Raw genomic sequence first — 15,432 nt, 5'->3', positions numbered from 1 at the left:
CACGGAACAGCCTTCGCTGGTGTGATCTTTGGTGGTATGCCCGATAAGCCTGAGTGTAGGCGTCCTTGCAGAAGCGCTCTGAGCTATACAGGCAGTCAGTCTGGTTCTTCATACAAGTCTGAAGGTAACCCTTGTCCTTCTGGAGTGTTCCCAAGATCTTTTGTATATCTGGTAAAGCAAAGTATTAGTTGCTTAATCTTTATGTTGTTTATTTTTGGAGTACTGTGGAATTAGTACTCTTTCCCCTGCCTACACACTGCAAGTCCACTCAGAAGTAACCTTCTCTCCTGAGGTAAAAATATTTGTTTAGTGTGAGATTTTTGGTGTCAGCTTTCTGAAAACTATGTTTTCAAAGCTACTTCAGCCATCTAAACTCAGGTGTGGTGACAACCTCTAAGCCTTGATGTGGCCACACTTTGGCTTGTGGCCAGATGAAACCTGGTTATTCTGGGTTTCTGAGTCTCAGTCCTTTGAGGGAAGTAAAGCTAAACCTGACTTTCACCATCGAAGGAGAAGTTTAGTAGCTGCACATCCCGGGCTTAGGGACTAGTCGTGTTTCAAACTTCCTGACTAATAGTCCATAGTAAGAGATGTCACCCTTTCCCCAGAAGTAACTATGTACGAACTACCCAGTATGTTTACCTCTTCACATATTTCAACACAGTCAGTCCTCATGAGTAATACCCAGGAAGATATTGGCCCTGGCTTTACCTAACAAGGAGGAAAGCACAAGGAGTTTCTTTGAAGTTATTAGGTTAGTGAGCAGGGACAGGGAATTTGCATGTAGGACTGCTTCATACTGAGCACGATTTCTAACTCTTTCTGGCAGCATACGCTTGTTAAGTTGCTTTACAGCTCTGCAGTTGCATCCTCTCTGTGGAAGGAAAAGTTATAGCAAGTACTCAGTTAAATATGATGATGCTTTTGAAACAATCTGAGGACTACTGCATAGTAAATGATTTTAGAACAATGCTTCTCAACCTGTGGGTCCTGACACCTTTGGGAGCTACATATCAGATATTTACATTATGACTCATAACAGTAGCAAAACTACAGTTATGAAGTATCCATGAAATAATTTTATGGTTGGGGGGGTCACTGTAACAACACAGCATTAGGAAGGTTGAGAACCACTGTTCTAGAACACGAGAGTGATTTACAAGGGGTGTTTCTCCAGAGTTAATTCTCCTTGTATGGCTATTTGTTTTGTGTCTTTTTTCTAGTATCCCTAGACTTGAAGGCTGATGGCAACTGATTTTTTACACTGGGAACATGTTAGGCATGGTGGACCCCCAGAGGCTCCCAATCTCTTCTATCTGCCTTGCTGCTTCTGATGGAGGATACTTGTACTCTTGACCTTGGCAGAGGAAATGAGAAGAAGTAGAGACTGTGATATTCTAGACTTCGTTTCAGACTGTTAGCCATACTAAACTAGCTCCTGGGAATCAATGACTCCTCAGATCCTCTTAAAAGGTGCCCAGGGCCTCACCTCAAGGCATCCAAGCATCTACTGGGTAGTATATTCTCTCAGCTGACAAGAGTTGATTATTGCCGCATGGGACATTGTGACCCAGTTGGGAAGAGCAACCCCAGATAAGATGAGAATGCCTTGGAAGTACCTCAGCAACATGTGGAAGGCACCACAGGGCAGAGTGATTGTGTCTACCAGGAAAGACACACCCACATTGCTTCATAGCTCTTAGCTCCTTGGCAAAGGTTTGTGGGTGGACAAGGTGCATTTTGGAAAAATTTTGGAGTTTCCCTTTTCTGAAAGTGGATTGGGTACTGACTGCCTACCATACCCAGTGTAATGGTTCTGCAAGATGGCAAATATCACTCTCTAGACGGGAACTGGACACCTGGATTTTGGGAAAGGAAAATGTAGGATAGTACATGTCTCTACCACATGAAAATTCAGCCCTTGTTGCTGTTTTTTCTAGTTTAGCATGTATTATTTGCTGGCACATCCAGACAATCAACATAAATTATTTCATTCATTCCTGATGATCAGGTAGGCATGGATACCAGAGCTGAAAGAATGGAGGATGCCTACTCCTAAGAAATGGCACATGTCACCTCTATTTCCCACCCCTAGGACAGTCTGTAAGGCACTTGCACTGTCTGGGACCCTGAGATTTTCCTACTCAGTCATTTGACAGCTCTGTAAATGTCACTACTGTATCAGTAGGTGTAAAGTGTAAAAAGAAAGGTACCTATGTCAGCAACTATTGTGTGGTTGTGATGCAGTAACTATTGTGTGGTTGTGATGCAATTGCTAGGGGAAAACCTTAAAAGAGTAAGGATTTGTTTTGGTTCATGGTTTTAGGGGGTTAAACTCAGAGATGCTTGGCCCCTTAGTTTCAGAGCATGGGTTAGGGACTTCTTCACCTCATTTTGGGTAATAAACAGAGAAACCTACAGGAAAGGGCTCAGAGCAAGATTTAGATACATCCCTAGAAACATACGTCCTCTCATTAGATCCCAACTCCTGCCTTTTACCATTTTCTCTTAATGCAATTGTATTATGAATCCATCAAGGTATTAAACTATTCTTTAGTCACAGCCCTTATAATACAGTTGTCTATCTATAGAAACACCTTCACAGAGCTGTGTGCTTTGCACATCTCCCAGATATCCCTTAATTCAATCATGTCACAATGACCAGGGTCCCTCCTAATACATGATGTTTCTCTTCATAAACTTCATAAGCTCCATGTTCTTGGAGCTGGGTTCTTGCTTAGATATCTGAAGAGCCTGATAAGCATGTAGTGTTTAGTCTAAGGCATTAAAGGATAGGTGTAGAGATATGTATGTTTTTTATAAGGTGTCTTAGGGTTTTCATCACTGTGAAGAGACACCATGACCATGGCAACTCTTATAAACGAAGGCATTTAATTGGGGTTGGCTTACAGTTCATGGTGGGAAGCATGGTGCCACACTGGCAGACATGGTGCTGAAGAAGGAGCTAAGAGTGATACATTTGAATCTTCAGATAACAGGAAAAGGGAATGATACTGGGCCTTGCTCAAGCATTTAGAACCTCAAAGCCCACCGCGGTGACACACTTCCTCCATCAAGGCCACACCTACTCCAACAAGGCCACACCTTCTAATAGTGCCACTCCCTATGAGCTTATGGTTGCCAATTACATTCAAACCACTACAGTAGGTAATACCTGGATGGGTTTATACATATATGCATGCACACATATGTTCATATGCATATGTATACTAACACATATACATAATACATACATGTCCTTCTATGTGTATGCACATGTTTAAGCAGAGAGTTAGAGGAAAGTAGATTTGAGTGTTGGCAATATGTACGAGGGTGTTAGCTGAGTCCTTCCTCCTCACTTATGAACAATTTTTTTCCTTTTTTTATTTAAGTTAGAAAAAAAGTTTCTTTCACATGTCAATCCAAGCTCCCTCTCCCTCCCCTCCTCCCCATCCCTCCCCACCAGGCTCCCCAGTCCTCCACCCAATCTCTACTCCGATCCCCACGTAGAGTGAGGCCCTCCATGGTGGATCTCCAGTAACTTTCATTTCATCCAGGGCAGGGCCTACGCCCTCCCCCCAAGAGTCCCAGCTGAGAGAGCCTCCCTCATTGTGGGATGGGCACTCAAAGTCTATTTGCATGCCAGGGATAAATACTACCCAAGGTCCCATAGATTACCTAGGCCTCCTCACTGACACGCACATTTAGGTGGTCTGGGTCAGTCCCATGCTTTCCACACAGCCATCAATCTGGGGTCCAAGAGCTCCCTCTTGTTCAGGTCAACTGTCTCTGTGGGTTAAACCAGTGCAGTCTTAACTCCTTTGCCCATCAGTTCTCCCTTTCTGACACTGGATTCCAGGAGTTCAGTTCAGTGTTTGTCTGTGGGTATCTGCCTCTGCTTTCATCAGTCACTAGATGAAGATTCGGTTTCCCAGACTCTCTGGAAATGGGATTGTATGCTGACATTCCCCTGATTCATGTCTAAAATCCATAAATGAGTAAGTACATACCATGTTTCTCTTTTTGTGACTGGGTTAACTCACTCAGGATGGTTTCTTCTAGTGCCATCCATTTGCCTGCAAATTTCAAGATACTTATGGACAATTTTTGTTAGTATTTGTTCACATTTCAGGAAATCATTGAACTTATATGGTCATTAGTTTCATGAAATGTTAAGTACAAGGACTAGGCTGGATTAATTCAAGATCATATTCGGCTTGAAAAGTTAGTGATTCCAGCACAAATGCCCCAAGGCTTGGGACACCTCATTGAAAACAGCTAATGGCTACAGAATGGCTATCCTGGCATGTTTGTCACAGAGGTACAGTCCTTCCTGTCTCATACCCTTGAATGTGGCAGGCTGAGTGTTTTATCAAGCTAGGTCTTCTTAGAGTTTTATTGTAATCCTTCATCAGAGACTTGTTGGGAGCATCTTGATACTTGCTCCTGAGCTACAGGTGGTTTTTCTTCCTTAGGTGGATGCTACCATCAGGGGCTGGTTGCCTTGAGAAATGTTTACAAGCTAGCTGAGCTACCGCCTGACCTCTAGGGAGGAGGATGCCCTATATAGGCATCCTTCTTGCTGAAGCCTTAGGGAAGAGGGCAGGAAGCTCAAGGCCTCTAAAGTCCAGATTCCACATGAGTTGGTTAGTGTTGACTTCATTTTAAAAAATGTATCCAGAGTTCTCTCTTTTTATTAGTGTATATTGTACAAAATTAGTGGTTTTATCTTGACATTTCTATTCATAACTACAATGTGCTTTTACTGTATTTACCATGTTCTTTAACCCCTCTTCCTATTTCTCTTTCCCAGCATACCCTATTGGGCTTTCATGTCTTTTCCTTATTAGAGTCCTCATCTTAAAGAAAGCATGACATGCTTGTCTTTGTGGGGCTTATTTCCTTTAACACAATGGTCTCCAATTCCACCCATTGTCATACAAGCAACATATATTTGATTTAGTTTTGACTGAGTCTTTGCTTAATTGTGTTATGTGCATATTTTCTTTATCCACCTATCCTTTAGTGGGTATCAGGCATTCTATAGTGTGATTACTGGTGAACATGGATGTACAGGCTTCTCCATGATAATCTGACTTGGATTCTTTTTTGGTGGAATGCAGGAGCTGTTTGGCTGGATCATTTAGGAATTACAGGTTTTTGTTTCCGAGGAATGCCTGTTTCCATAGTTCTGGGAATAATTTACATTGCCAGACTGGGGTAAATACGGGTGTCTTAGCCCCACCCCATCCTCACTAGCATCTGTGGCTTGTTTTCCTCCTTGATGGCCATGCTGACCAATGAAGTGGAGTCTCAATACACTTTAGTCTATATTTCCCTGAACGCATTGAATGTGTTTTCATTTACTGATTGTTGTGTCATTTATACTTATTTATCTGGTAGTGTCTATTTGGTTCCATTATTAGCTTACTGTCAGGTTTTTCTCTGATGTGTATATATATACATATATATACACACACATATATATATATATAATATATATATATGATGTTAATCCTGACTCCCTGGATATCAGGCAAAGATTTTTTTCCCATCCTGCAGCTATTTCTTTATTCGGTTGATTGTTTCCTTTGTTCCAGTTGTTAATTCTTGCGAATATTCCTCGAGGGTTATTATAACTCAAAACTCCGTTGCTCTCTGGATGCCCTGGGTAGCCGTTCTAGCATGTGCATGAATACACACACACACTGAAAAATGAAACAGGGAAAGAAAGATTCAGAAGTATTTCTAAGTTGAATATTTTGGGTCACAAAACTAGTGCAAATATTTTTGTCTTTTTTCACAGTGGACTCCAGAGCTCCTGGGGAGGCCTCCATCCCATTGGCCTAGCTGTGAGAGGCTGGTCAGAAAGGAGTGGGCCCATGCTGGGCCCTGGTTCCTGCCCACTGCCTGCCCCACAGTGATGAGGGGAATACATGCTGTAGCTTCTTTTGACTTTGCATCAGCAGGGGACAAGTTGTGCTACTTTGAAGATTCAGGAGAAACTGTGTGTAGAGCACTTTGCTGAGGGTGCAGGATGAGGTATGGCATGGTGAGGGCTACAGGTGGCATCCCTTACCTGGTTGCTGGCGAGTTATGTGACTTTAGGAACTCTCACCCTCCAAAACCCCAGTTTCCTCCTTTGCTAAGTAGGTGACAATGCGGACCTCTTTAAGTGACTCTTAGGACAGTGTGTGTGTGTGTGTGTGTGTGTGTGTGTGTGTGTGTGTGTGTGTGAGAGCGATGCTCTTTAAAGGACGTGAACAACCTGGGGAGTCCCACTTCCTCTAAGTCTACGGGCTTTACACAGGAAGACTATACCACAACCCACAGAACTCAAGGCCATGGGGAAGCCATGGGAGGGATGCCTGGGAATGTGCAGTAGGTGCCAGCAAAGGAAAACAGGCTTCAACCTTCCTAGTGAGTTAGATAGATGGCCTTTCTCATGGTACTTTTAGAGAATCCTAAAGTTAGGGAATTTACTCAGAATGACACTCTGCCATGCTGCTGTAGATTCTAGGCCTGGGCTGCAGCAGAAAGCTGCAGGTGCCTGGCATAGTAGACAAGGTGGGCAAAGGTCAGACATATGAAACTCGTCTGTGAAGACATACATACACAGAAGATAGGATGAGCACACTTGTGACTGTTATCAAACTTAGGGGTCATAACCTGTGCCCCAAGCCATATTGGACTAGAGTTTTCTCTTCAGGAGATCCAGGGGGCAGAGACTGGGTTTTCAACCCATTACCCTAGGGGGTACCAAGCTGGTGAAGACTTCATGCTTTCACGATTACATAAATCATGGCAGATCTCAACACCATTGTTTCTCTCTCTATTCAAAATGGTCCCACAGCACCCAAACAGCTCAACAAATCCCCAAACCTTTCCTGTCACTTTGTAGATTCCTCAAATAGTTCAACAGCTCTCCACTTTTGCTCAGAGGAGCTTCCCGATTGACAAGGCCTCTCCTACAGGCATGACATCCCTGTTAGATTATTGTTCTGTCTCTTTAAGCCAGGCTCCTTCCTTGAGCTGTGAGGTCCTACCTACACTGGTCTCAGCAGGTAGGAAGCAAACCTCAAGACAAGGAAATCTAACCCTGTCTCCACGAAGCCTCTGGTTGCAACAATGGCAGAGTGGTGTTCCCTGTCTCTGACATCCCTGACTTTGAGTTGGTCCCAGTGTCTTCTCCAGCCTTCTACTCCCGGCCACGGGCGATGTGCTCCTCTGTTTTACAGCCACAGCCCAGTCCTATTCAGCAGATGAACCGGAAGACGAAGTCAGTCACCAAATGGCAGCCACCTCAGATGGTTCAAAAGTACCTCCAAGCTGATCAAATGAGTCCAAAAGCAGACAGGAAGACAAAGCTGATGAGGCAGAGAGTTCCCAAAGATCAGATTTTCTCAAGAATCCTAAACGAAGTGCAAACCCATTTTTCTGTCTCACCAAGTAGAGCTAAAGAGCAGCTGATGTGTCTGATGTGCAAAGAGGAAACTGCCTCACCCTCCCTGGGGAAATGAGGGGGTATTGGGGGGGTTGGTGGGAGGGCACGGGAGGAGGGAAGGGAAACGGAGAGGAACCTGGAATTGACCTGTGAAGCAACCCTGTTTCTAATTTAAATAATAAAAAAAAAGAGCTTTGGGAAAGGGTTGCCTGATTCTCAATGGCATCATGATCTCCAGTAAGCCAACCACTGTAAGCCTTTTTTTAAATTTTTAAAATAGGGGTAGCAGAGAAAAATATCATTGGACACCTATAGACAGCAAATGTGGCTTCCTGGATAACATCTGCACACTGCCAGCATTGCTGTACAGCCACCTGTTCGGTAGAGAGACATGTGTGGGAAGATACATCTTAAAATACTGGCAGTGTTTCCTCCTTGGGATCTGATTTTATTACATTATTTTTATGTGAATATTATCTTTTTAATCAGCAAAGAAGAAAACGAATGACTTTTTTGTCCTTTAACAGCATGCCCTGTACAGAGATCCACACGTTGATTTTGCTCATGTAAACTGATTCGAGGTTGTGTTCCAAGAACCCATCATCAGCACTTTCTTCCTTTTCTCTCTTCCTTGTTTGTCACTCAGAAGTGTTTCTCCATTCCTGACTCTATGACTCATGAGAGAAGACATTAGAAGCAATGTTTTGCAACACCTTTCCATGAAATAGAAAGAACATCAGGGCTCGCTCCAGTAAGAGGTGTGTACTCACTCTCCTTGCTTCATCAATAATGAAGAGGTTGTGTGGATTCCTAAGGCGCTACAGGGGTGGAATGAGTCAGAAAGAACTGGTCAGCCCTAGACATTCAGGTGCTATCAAAGACTAGCCGCAGGGCCAATGACATCCACAACTAAACAAACTTGAAACTTCATTTGCTTGTTTGGCTAGAAATTACAGCAGAATTCTTGTTCCGTGACCTGAACTGTGTCGTCTGGCTGAAGAGACACTGGGACAATGTATAGAGCTACCTTTTTATATTGTTTGATGATGAAGGTTTACTTTTTAAAAGGTATTTATTTTTATATGTATGGGTGTTTTGTCTGCATGTATATTTGTACCCTTGGGAGCTAGAAGAGGGTGTCTGATTTCCTGGGACTGGAGCTACAGACAGTTGTGAGATGCCACACGGTTGCTGGGAATGGAGTCAGTGTCCTCTAGAAGTGCTCTTCACCAATGATCCAGCTCTTGAGCCTTGGTGCCCCATTTTTTAACCTCCCACCCCCGCACAAGTTGTATAAAAAATTAAGATGTTGCCATATAATGACTCAGCTGTGTTTTAAATCAGTCACTTTAGTCCATTCTGTTCTTTCTCAGATGCTGGGGACTCAACTGAAATTAGGGGATTCCGGGATGTTTTGATCTGACTCTGCATACAGCATCACAATCTGGATGGGACATTTTGGGGTCCCTTGTGCAGAGCTGGAGAAAGCAAATAATGCTCGGACTGAGATGTGCTGTGAGGGTATCTCTGCAGGGAGGAGAGAGGCTTGAGGCTGAGCATGGAGCAGGTGGTGATGGGCAGGTGTGCCTGGAACATCTCAAAACACTTGTTTCACTCATCATGCCTTCAGTCTTTCTCTTGTGTCTGGCACGGAAACACTCAGATGGGAAGCCAGAAATCTGACTTTTGCCTTCTTAGAGTGCTCTGGCAATTTTAGTGACAGCTTTCCAGCCTGTGTCTGAGGGGGCTTCCCCAGCCCACTGCCCAATTAGGGGTGTTGCCTCCATTGTGCCTAGCTGAGGTCTACACCATTGTTATGTTCCCAGAGTATCTGGCTTCAGGGCTTCCTGAACCAGCAGTGGAGCAGACCCAAAGGAGCAGCCTCCCAGGGAGGGGCCATCTGACTCTCAGCAGGGGATGTCTGGAGCAGGCCCTTCACCTTTTCAGCAGGCAGGTAGGTCACGTTGGAATCCGATAAACACAGAAAACTTACATTTAAGACAATTGCCAATCACCTTTTGTTTTTAACAGGCAAGGAAGCAAATGCCTTGTATGAAGCTCCTGGAAGCTAAAATTCAAAGATAGAAATGAGTCCACTAGGGAGAAGTTCACCTTGCCTGTTTGCTTTAGGCTTCCTAGATTCGGCCTCTTCATTATTTCTGCTAAATACCTTACAATTTCCCCTCTTTCCTGGAGCTGTTTATAATTGCCACTGTCTGACACTTGATTGCATGGGGGTGTCAAAGCACCTCTGTAGGCCCCTGCTGGTCTGTCTAGTCTGGGGAGTTCTACAGTGGTCTATGGGCTGGTTTTCCTCCCAGCCCCAAGGCTCTGGATTTTTCTTGAGCTTTCTGCTGTCTCTATTATCCTGTCTTTGCCTGTATCTGTAAAATAAAGATACTAATACCTCCCCATGGGGTGGCTTGTGCATAGATATGTTCAGCACAAGAGCAGACACTTACTGTTATTATTCTTATTTATTTATTTATTTTTGGTTTTTTGAGGCAGGGTTTATCTGTGGTTTTGGAGGCTGTCCTGGAACTAGATCTTATAGACCAGGCTGGTCTCAAACTCACAGAGATCCACCTGTCTCTGCCTCTCAAGTGCTGGGATTAAAGTCTGTCTATTATGTGATCTACATGTAGGGTTAGGGTATATTCCTTCCTCTTAGTTTCTAGAAGAGACAGCTAACTATTGATGCTACATTTTCTTTTCTTCCCAGTTACATGCTGTAAATGATCAGATCAGATGCAGAATCCAGTGAAACCGTGTTAGCTTCTGAGCATCCCACAGGTGTCATCTCACTCTGTTGCTTGAGTCCCACTCCCATTTCTGCCATGAGAACAATCAGCCAGTAATTGGCTGGACCAGAGATGCTGCCTCCTTAACTGGGATATTTGAAATGTGCCTCTTTCTGCTAAACCGCTGCTCTGCTTTGACGTGTAGAAAAAACAAAATTTGATAGAAACTCCTTAGAGATGTTTGACATGAATCTCAATGAGCATTCATGGTAGGCCTGGGTCGTTTCAGTATAACATCACATGGTCCACTTACTGCCATGCTTCATGTTATCAGGAGTGAAAAGGGCCCTTAGGAACAATTAATGACTATTTTCACACTGATTGCTGTCATTCATAAATCTACATTTAAACATTTACAATTTAATGCACAGTAAGAGTTTGGATTATAAGTGAAGATTAAGTGTGTTTCATAAAATCATGAGAAAACTCCTGTGGCTACTGCGCAGGCACCTGAGAACAGAGCCCTTTATGGCTGACTTCCTATGGTCTAAGAGCCCTGTGTTTTGGAGTGTAGACTAGCTGGCTCAGACCAAAGGCATTTTGCAGAATCTCAGCTCCCAGTGTTCAGAAGATGGAAGCCACTGGAATCAAAGATCCACAGAAAGACAGCATAGCATGGTCTGTGACAGCCAGCTTCAGAGTGGTGTGAGTGGTAGCTCATAGGCCAAAGAGGCTCTGTCCATGCTGTGTCTTCCCAGAAGTCCCCATTCTTCTGATCTGCATTAGAAATAGCAGGAAGGGGGTAAAATAACTAACAAATGCAGTCAGTCACTAAAGAAAAAAGATCATTCTCAGGGTCTTGTCCTTGGGGGAAAAATGTAGATGTGAGGGTTTCTATTGCCCCAAGGAAGAGAAAGATGCCCTGACGGCTGGACTTCTGGGTTCTGTGTGGGCCAGAAGATGGATGGAGTTTTCGTTAGTATTTAATGGGGTGGAACACAAGCCAGAAATAGGCCCTGAGAAACCAGAACAGAAATGATTCAGATTGGACGGTTTGCTTATTCAGCTGCAAAACGTACTGCCTTCTATTGTGGTCGCCCCCCACCCAGGGTGAAATGTGGTGTGGAGGACAGGAATGCCCCATGGTGCAGAGCAGCCTCTGTTGTCCCACTAATCAGCACCACTGGGCAGATGACAAATATTTAATTTAGAGGGAAATCAGTAGTTCACATTGTTGTTACCGATATCACACAGCAACAAGATTACCAATAATCCCCACTAGTAATAGCTAGAAGGCCCAAATCAACAATGAACCCAACACAAAAACATTTTCTGTTTCCCTACAAGGTGAAAGGAAACAGCCCAGATTGGATATGGCTGCTCCTCTAAGCCAGGAGGACCTGGACTCCTATTTTATTTCCCACTGTCCTAATCCACAGTGGATGCTTGAGCTATAGCCATTGTGTCTACATTCCAAGCATGGGGGGGTGAGGGTAGCGTGAGGTGGGGTGGGGGTAGGGTGGGTTGGGGGTGGGGGACAAGAAAGCGCTGTCTCTCTTTGTACAGAATATTTCCCAGGGTTTGTAGTCATCGGTCCTCTGTTTATCTTCAACGTGTGTTGGGCAACTGCTCCTAGGGTTACTGTTCTTGTTTGCATATCTGTTGTGTCACTCTGTGTATCTACTTATTCATCTGTTAATTCATTTAACTAGTTTTGAATAGACTTCCTTCCTCAGGCAAGCTGTAAGAGGTACAAGTCAGACGTCTCCGCTGCCTTGGTGTGGGCTGCTCCAACCAAATATCAGACACCGTAGTATATCAACAAGCGATGTGTATTTCCTTCCCACAGCTAGTTACCATAGGTCTTCGTCCAGTATGTTGAGGGCCTGCTTCCCAACACACAGTAAAGAGGGGAGGAAAGTGGGGGATGAGAGAGAGAATACAGAGTGGAAAGAGAGCAGGAGAGCTCCCTGGAGTCCCTATTATAAGGGTCAAACGGAAAGACTTCATCACCTCCCAAAGTAGCCTCTCCCAACACCACCACACTGAAGGCTAGCACTTTAATACATGGATCTTCAGAACTGCAGACATTGGTACCAGAACCCCCCTCCCTGGGAAACTGCTTCTGGTTGAGATTCAGCACCTCCCCTCTATGCCCTCAAGGACTCCTGTCACAGCACATGCTCATATCATACTGCCAGCTACCTATTGGTCCTTCTTTTTTTTTTTTGGTTTTACGAGACAGGGTTTCTCCGTATTGTTTTGGAGGCTGTCGGTCCAGCCCGGCCTCAAACTCACAGCGATCCGCCTGCCTCTGCCTCCTGAGTGCTGAGATTAAAGGCGTGCGTCACCACCACCCAGCATCCTATTGGTCCTTCTTACGAAACAGTGAAGCCTTTAAGGATGAACCAGAACACCCTGTGTCTGTGTGCAAATGTGTGTTTAGTTGTTTGCAAACACATGACCCTGCACATACACACAAGATCTGAGTGGGTGACAGGTTTTTGAAAGAACAACTTGAATCAGTCTATCCAAAGTAACTTAGCAAGATCCTTACAATGATTTCATTTTCCATTTTTAGGACCTGAAGCATAGAATAATTAGAAGCATTCTTAAAGGAACAACCTGTTATCTGGCTGCCAGAGGTGACAGGTGAGAGAGTTCCTGTGGCCACATGGAGTTATACTTAGCCTATCTGTTGGTGTACTAGGGAGGGTCAGGTTTCCCTGGGTCGTGGAAGTGTTAAAAGCAGTGTCTATCTTGTGTTGAGAACATCTCTCTAACAGTTAGAGTCAATAAGCCTCATATTTCTGAAAACAGAGTGAGAGCAGTTCTGTCCAAGGGTGGCTATTGCATGCTGGCCATTACGTTCAGATTCTAGTGTCAGGGATCAAGAGGGGAGAAACCTCTGTTAATCCTTGAAGATAAGAACTGAACATATGTACCTTCTGAGAAGCATGTAATCCGTGTGAGAGTTGAGCATCCAAGCAGGAGTGCCCGGATGTGGGGGAAGGACGTACTGTCAATCCTAAAGGACTGGACTGGACTGGGAGATAGGCCAGTTCTGAGCAGGGTAAGGGGTTCTCCTTTGTGTTATTGGTCTTATTGGATTATGTAAATGGTTCCAGAAAATATGAACCAGTGTGTAATAGTAGGGTTGTGGAGCAGAGGATCTTAACCATCAGGGAAGGGGACTTTTTTATTATTTATTTTTAAATTTAAATTTAAATTAGAAACAAGGTTGCTTCACAAGTCAGTTCCAGGTCCCTCTCCCTTTCCCTCCCCTCCTCCCGTGCCCTCCCCTCAACCCCCCCCATTATCCCCTCATTTCCCCAGGGAGGGTGAGACCCTCCTTGGGGGTGTCCATAGTCTGTCATTTCATCCAGGGCAGGGCCTAGACCCTCCCCCAAGAGTTCAGGGTGAGAGTGCTTCTCACATTGTTGGATGGGAGTCCAAAGTCCATTTGTATACCCGGGATAAATACTGATCCACTGCCCAAGGCTCAATAGATTAGGGAAGGGGACTTTTTAATTATATTTTGAAGCATTTAAAGGAAGTTTTTTTGAGACCTGTGGTGAAGTAAAGAAGTTATGGACAGAAGCGCTGGGGTATTCTAGAAAACCTAGGCTTGATGCTAATAATCAATCCCGGTGATCCAGAACTTAGGTTCAAATAGGGGGGTCAGAGCTCAAGTATCCTGTGTAAGGAGGTCATTGAGCAATGATAGTTCCAGGTCACAGTTAGTGCCAGAACTGGAGTCCCTCCCTTGCAGCTTGTGAACCTAATGTTTTTTGGCACAAGGACGTTTTTGGTGATTATACAACTTAGTTCTTAAAATAGTTTCCAAGAGCAGAGAGAAAACAAGTTATTTTTAGTTGCTTTTTAGGCATGAATAAATATTGACCACTGCTTGCAGGTACATTTGGTGATAGAATCAATAATGTGTGCAGACTATATGTACAAAAAGGACTCAAATGGCACCATCACACTTTTCCAACATCGAGCAGCTGGAGGTCCAGGTCAAGATGGAGACTGAAGAGGTCTGAGTGGATGTTGTTCACCCAGGGCTCCTGTGACTTCCAGGAGAAAATTGCCATATAAATGCCATCAAAATGTTTCAAAGACATCCATCTTGATGAGACTTTATGGGTATAGCTTCTGATATTTCTAGGAGACACAATCTCATAGCAAACTCCCCATTCCTCTGGCTGTTACAATCTTGTCCCTCTTCTGTAATAATCCATGAGCCTAAGGTGCAGGAGTTGTGTTGTGGATATATCAGTTGGGACTGTGCTCTACAACTCTATATTTTGATTGGCTTTGGTTTTCTATAATCTGTCTATTATAAAAAGAAGTTTCCTTGTTAAAGGGTGTGGGTATATAAGGACTACACATACATACATACATACACACACACACACACACACACACACACAATTTGATGGTTTGAATGAGAATGGCTTCTCGTAGGCTCATGTATATGAATGGTCCATTGTTGATGGAACTGTTTCAGAATGATTAAGAGTTGTGGTCTTGTTGGAGAAGGTGTGTCCCTGGAGTGGACATTGAAGTTTCAAAATCTCATGCAAGGCCCATTGTCTCCTTTTCCAACTGCTGCCTGTGGGTCAGGATGTAAAGCTCTCAGTTCCTGCTCCAGCACCATGCCTGTTTGCTGTGTAACATGACAATCAGGGACTAGCCCTCTAAAGCTATAAGCAAACCTTCAATTAAATGCTTTCTTTTATAAGAATTTCCTTGGTCATATTGTCTCTTTGCAGCAATAGAACAATGACTAAGGCATATATAACAAAAATCAAAGAAAAAGAGGATATGAATTTGAAAGAGAGCAAGGGAATGTAGACAGGAGGCTTTAGAAGGAGGAAAGGGAAGGGGAAATGATGTAATTATAGTATAATCTCAAAAATAAAAATGTAAAAACACTTTAGAGAATCACTTGAAAATATTCAGAAGTAGCAATTATACAAAAGCTCCCTGACCAAGGGCATTCTTATATGTAAGCTCATTGTGAGAGCTTAAGTCTTAAGTAAAACATTTATTTAAGGTGCTAAGCTATCAAGGACATGGGTAGCAGGGTACCTACTTCCCTTAGTGATCTTGGGGCTCATGGGAATAGTGGCTTTATGCCTAGTATTGAGAGAAGTTGTACTGGAGAAAGATGTGAATTCAAAACTATTTTTACTGAATGGGAATTGCTCTGAAACCATCATAATGACAAAAAATCATTAT

Source organism: Mesocricetus auratus, unplaced genomic scaffold (genome assembly GCF_017639785.1).
Source record: "Mesocricetus auratus isolate SY011 unplaced genomic scaffold, BCM_Maur_2.0 Super-Scaffold_100013, whole genome shotgun sequence".
In the NCBI taxonomy this organism is placed as follows: Eukaryota; Metazoa; Chordata; class Mammalia; order Rodentia; family Cricetidae; genus Mesocricetus; species Mesocricetus auratus.
This window is presented reverse-complemented; position numbering follows the sequence as displayed.